At 42.9% G+C, this 6,038-nt stretch overlaps 2 non-coding genes across 2 annotated transcripts; one reads left to right on the forward strand and one right to left on the reverse strand.

The window, feature by feature from the left end:
- Window positions 1-4,834: 4,834 nt before the first annotated feature.
- On the reverse strand, window positions 4,835-4,972 carry LOC119937260. The gene has a single exon (XR_005453962.1). It is a non-coding gene; the product is annotated as a small nucleolar RNA SNORA7 (small nucleolar RNA).
- Window positions 4,973-5,738: 766 nt separating this feature from the next.
- On the forward strand, window positions 5,739-5,811 carry TRNAV-UAC. Its single transcript has one exon. It is a non-coding gene; the product is annotated as a tRNA-Val (tRNA).
- Window positions 5,812-6,038: the final 227 nt, after the last annotated feature.

The following is a 6,038-nucleotide window of genomic DNA, read 5'->3' on the forward strand; positions in this document are numbered from 1 at the left end:
GTTTCTACTCAGGAAATGTAACTTCCTCTTGGATAGATGGTAGAAACTTTATAAAGGCACAAATCAACCCTTCTCTATTTTTCTTTTTTTTCTTTGCAAATGGAGCTTTAAGCAGGCACCAAATATTAATTATTATTAGAGAAGTGGGTACTATTAATATCCTTGGCACCCTCTCTCAGAACCAATTGACATACTTGGTTTTAGTTGTTGACTTAAGTACTTGGTAAAAAAACAACTAGGCTTCAAGGGGCCTTACTTTTCTGTTTGCTAACTCTAGGTAGAACAGCAATCTCTGTGGCATATCATAATTTGCATAGTAACAAAGAGCCAAAGCACCTAAGCGCCTCTCAGAGTCCTACCGGGAGAGTTTCCAGTACTCTGTCTCAACTTTAAGAGGGTGAGTTAGAGGCATATCTATTCCATTCATAGCTTGGGCAGTGGCTAGTGAGTGGAAGGCAATCTACTACAAGTCAAAACTCACCTGTGCTGGACAGCAGCAGCATGGGAGAGATAGTCAAGGTCAGTGACTAGTTTACTGCTCAGAAGGAGGCAATGATAAACCTTTTCTGTATTTTTACCAAGGAAACTCTATCGAAACACTACCAGCATGATTGCAGATGGAAATGGGGCATTCTGGGAGAGGAGAGTTGTGTTTATGGTGTCGCTATGGGTCAGACACGATCTGACAGCACAAGACAACAACAACAAATCACCTAATGTACTAAATAGGAAGAGTGATAGGCTGGCTTGGGCTGCTTCTTTCAATTGACAACTACCAAAATTTTAGAAGGACACCAGGAAGGCTGGTTTATTCCAAGGTCTTTATGCTTCTTGAGCAGGAAGGAATGAGACAGAGTGTATCCTACATGCCTCGTCCCAGGCAGGTGCTTTAGAAAAGGACTTAGAGGATTTGGAGACAGAAAATGCTCTGAAGCATGAGTCTGAAAACTGTCCAGAAAAGAAATGACTGCATCTTTTGAAAACAGTTAATATGTTTGTTTACTTCTCCATAGAAATCTCTGGTGTGCCATTACTTTCATGGGGAAGGAAGAAAAGACCAATTGAAAATAATGTTTTAAATATGTCTTTGTAGGAAATCTCCAGCCCTTTTGAAAGGGAGCAGTTAGCCCATTTCATAAACTTACTGAATTCAATCATGCCACATGCGATTGTTGAAATCAGACATGGGGAACTAGATAAAGCAAACAGACTATTTCTTCTGCAACCAAGTCCAGGAAAAAGACCTAGCTTTTGTGTCTCAAGGCTCCAAAATGAAAGCAAATGCAATTTTCAAAGTGATTCAGGCTGTAACAAGAATTGACAGGAGGAATGTTGATAGTGGAAAAAGCATGGGCCTCGAAGTCAGAGGACCTGAGTTCTAATCTAGCCTCAGCCACCTGCCTACCTTGTGACCTTGAGCTAATCAATTAGGCAGATGTCAAGGTAGAATACAATAAGTGCTTGGATCAGCATGCTAGCGGATTGGATGGAGAGGAAGGGGTGGATTCTAGAGTTGCAGTTAAGATAGGACTGACAGATTTGTGGAATAATGAATATGCAATCAATCAATCAGTCAGTGGTATTGAGCACTTGTGTGCAGAGCACTGTACTAAGTGGTTGGGGAGACTATGATTAAAATAATAATAATAATTGTGGCATTAAGTACTTACTATTTGCCAAGAACTGTACTGAAAACTGGGGTAGATACAAGATTATCACGTCCCACATAAGGCTCCCATTTTAAGTAGGAGATAGAGCTGGTATTGAATCCCCATTCTGCAGATGAGGGAACTGAGGCCCAGAGAAGTTAAGTGACTTGCCCAAGGCCACACAGCAGGGAAGTGGAAGGCCTGAGATTAGAACCCAGGTCCTCTGACTCCCAGTCCTATGCTCTTTCTACTGGGCTACACTGCTTCTCTACTACAACAGAGTTGGTAGACACATTCCCTACCCACAAGTCGCTTGCAGTCTAAAGGGCTTACAGGACAGAGGGTTGAATAAGGGAGATGAGCCAAGGACAATGTCAAAATTATGGACTTGTGAGACAAGGGAGGTGGAGGTGCTTTCTGCAGTGATGGGGAAGACAGGGTTTGGGTTAGAAGATGGGCTTTGTTTTCGATATGTTAAGTTTGAGGTGTCAGTGGGAGGCATGAGGGAATGTGAACCTGTACAGAAGGAGAGTGGTGGGGACTGGAGAGGTAAATTTGGGACGCATCCATGGTGGGAGTGAATGAGTTTGATCTTTCTGATGTCCCAACCTTCTGTCACTCCCCTTTTCAGTCTACACCTCACTCTCCTGCCCAGTTTACCTTCCTACAGAAATGTTCTGGGCATGTCACCCTCCTCCTCCAGTGGTTGTTTATCAACCTTCATATCAAGCAAAAACTCCTCACTACTGGCTTCAAAGCTCTCCATTACCTTGTCCCTTCCTAACTCACCTCCCTTCTCTCCTTCTACATCCCAGCCTGCACACTCCACTCCTCTGCCTCTAACCTTCTCACTGTGCCTCATAATCGCCTGTACCATTGTTGACCCCTGGCCCACGTCCTACATCGGCTGGGAATGTTCTCCCTCCTCAAATCTGCCAAACTATCACACTTCCCCTGCTTCAAAGTCTTACTGAAGGTTTAATTCCTCCAGTAGGCCTTCCCAGACTAAGCCCTCTCCTTTTCCTTTGCTCCCTCTCCCCTCCCTATTGCCCCAACTCGCTCCCTCAGCTCTACCCCCTTCTCTGCAGCTCAGCACTTGTGCATATATGTACATATATGTACTTAAAATTTGTATTAATGATGTGCATATATCTATAATTCTATTTTTAACAATGCTACTAATGCCTGCTTACTTGTTTCATTGTCTGTTTTCCCCCCTTCTAGACTGTGAGCCCATTGTGGGCAGGGTTTAGAGAAGCAGCATGGCTCAGTGGAAAGAGCATGGGCTTTGGAGTCAAAGGTCATGGGTTCAAATCCCATCTCCACCACTTGCCAGCTGTGTGACTTTGGGCAAGTCACTCAACTTCTCTGTGCCTGTTACCTCATCTGTAAAATGGGGATTAAAACTGTGAGCCCCCCATGGGACAACCTGATCACTTTGTAAACTCCTCAGTGCTTAGAACAGTGCTTTGCACATAGTGCTTAATAAATGCCATTATTATTATTATTATTTTCTCTGTTGGTGAATTGTACTTTCCAAGTGCTTAGTACAGTGTTCTGCACACAGTAAGCCCTCAATAAATAAGATTGAATGAATGAGTTCTCCAAAGCAGTGGGTTTAGACAGAGAATAGAAGGGGGCCCAGAGCCAAAACCTGAGCCCCCCCACCCCACCAACAGTGATATGGTGGGAGGCAGAGGAGGATCATTCTAAAAAGTGGCCAGAGAGATAGGAGAATCAGGAAAGGACAGTGTCTGTGAAGTCAAGGTTAGATAAGTGTTTTGAGGAGATAGGGTGGTCTGCACTGTCCAGGCAGGTGAGAGGTCCACAAGAAATTATTATCTTTACGGATTTCTGGGGGCTGAGGGACAGCTCTCACAGCCTTTCCAGTCCTCTCACACAACCAGGTGGTGATCACTAAGCAGTATCATAATCAAACAGTATTTATTGAGCACTGACTCTGTGCAGAGCACTGTTCCAAGTGCCGGAGAGACTACAGTGGAATAAGTAGATATGAGCTCTGATATCAAGAAACTAACAATCTAGTAGAAGTGCTTAAAGTGAACTATTATTCCTGTCACACATTTTAAAGATGCAGTAAAAAAAAAAAAAGCCTCAAACAAAACTACATCCCGGCTGAAAAGCAGAAGGCAGTGGCTGAGGACAGACGAGCTTGAGATACTACTCTTAGGGAGAGGCTCTTTTCAAGGGAAAAAAAAGCTTGACAAGGGACAAAGAGGGCAAAGGGAAAAGAGTGCAATGTAGCAACATGGCAAAGAATAATCATTTGGGGTTCGGAATTGGCCAGGACTGTGAAACTCACATTGTCTTTTTCACCACACATGCACTCAGGTGAATTTCAGTCAGGGATGCCATATAATATGTAGAATACTATATATAGCTGTAAGCCTATGAATCGGCACATATAATTTTTGAAATAAAAGGCTTAGGTTTGCTTGGTTGTGATTTAGTTTGCACTTCTCTTTATAGACTGCAATCTAGGTCCAAGATGAGGGGCACTAACATTTGATCAGCTGATTATTATAACAAATCTATCTAGAGTTTTGAGAAAATTCCTGGGGCAAAGAATTATTGGAAGATCAATACTCAAGTTCTAGTTCGAAATTGAGTTATGGGCTTCTCCATATTATCAATTCACTGCCTTTTACTTCATGTTTAAACATGAGGGTTTATCTGCAATTCAGTTCTCAATTTCCTGGTAAAATTAGTCCTCTATCCTTTCCAGGCCTGTTATCAACTCATGACAAATTTGAAATGGAATCACAGTGAAACCACTTCCCGTTTAGTGTCTCATATTTTCTGAAATTTTGAATGGAAAAAATGTTTCCTACATACCTAATTCAGTTTGCATTTTACCACATATTATTACTATTATTTTATTGTTATTATAATGGTATTACGTGCTTACTCTGTGCCAAATAATGTTCTAAGGGCTGGGGTCTTGCCTTGTGCCATTGAGTCATCTCTAACCATTAGCAACACCATGGACACATCTCTCCCAGGACACCCCACTTCCATCTACAATTGTTCTGGCAGTGGATCCATAGAGTTTTCTTGGGAAAAATATGGAAGTGGCTTACCATTGTGTCCTTCAGCACAGTAAACTTGAGTCTCTGTCCTGGACTCACTCCCGTGCTACTACTGCCCAGCAAAGTTGAGTTCTGACTTATAGCAGATTGCCTTCCGCTCGCTAGCCACTGCCCAAGCTAGGAATGGAAAAGGCATGCCTCTGCTTGACTCTCCCTCCCATAATCAAGACTGGTAGAGTACTGGAAACTCTCCAGGTGTGACCCTGAGAGGGGAAGATGATCTAGAGGGTCTGAAAGACTAAATAATTAGCAAAGTGTCAGCATGAGGCTTCCTAGTCTGATGTGCAGAAATTGTATATTAAGGCCACTAAGGAATCGTTTCCTGAAATGAAATATAGTCAACTTTCAATTACCCATGCTAATGGAAGGGAGAAGTGATACAGATAACAGAAAACATTTAGGCAATGGGAGGGGAGGATTTATAAATTTTCTGGGTAATGGAACAAGGGGGTCCTAGAGGTAGCCACATTCAATTGTATTTATTGAGCGCTTACTGTGTGCAAAGCACTGTATTAAGTGGGAGAGTCCAATAGAACAAAAAATAGACACATTCCTCGCCCAAAACAAGCTTACAGTCTAGACAGAGAGATAGACATAAATTAATAGATTTTGGGTGCACTCAACACCCTAAGCTGTATAAGCTTGACCAGTCAACACCAGCATCCTTGTTTATTCAATTATCCTTTTTTTGAGCTACTTGTGTAAATATTTTTATGTTTTGCTTGTTAAAGTATAAGCTACTTCTGGGCAGGGAATGTGTCACTTTATTCTGTTCTTCCCTAGCACTGTGCACTGCACCAAATGGGCACTCAGTATATATACTATTGTCTAAAACTGGGGGCTTTTCCTAGCACTGCTCAGTATGGGAGCCTCTGTCATTCTTTCCTCTCTCCTCTTCCCGTTTTCTTCCCTCATTTAAACCCTTTCCTCCAGGCTTCTGGCCAGGAGCACGGGAGATTGGGAGTGGCAGCAGTTGAGTGGTTCCATAGTGTAGTGGTTATCACATCTGCTTTACACACAGAAGATCCTGGGTTCGAGCCCCAGTGGAGCCAGAAATCGATTCATTAGAGAAGCAGCGTGGCTCAGTGGAAAGAGCCTGGACTTGGGAGTCAGAGGTCATGGGTCATGGGTTCTAATCCCAACTTTGCCACTTGTCAGCTGTGGGACTTTGGGCAAGTTCATTAATTCATTCAATCGTATTAAGCGCTTGCTGTGTGCAGAGCACTGTACTAAGCACTTGGGAAGAACAGGTTGGCAACAGAGATGGTCCCTACCCAAC

The sequence above is a fragment of the Tachyglossus aculeatus genome, chromosome 1 (assembly GCF_015852505.1).
Source record: "Tachyglossus aculeatus isolate mTacAcu1 chromosome 1, mTacAcu1.pri, whole genome shotgun sequence".
NCBI classification, from domain to species: Eukaryota; Metazoa; Chordata; class Mammalia; order Monotremata; family Tachyglossidae; genus Tachyglossus; species Tachyglossus aculeatus.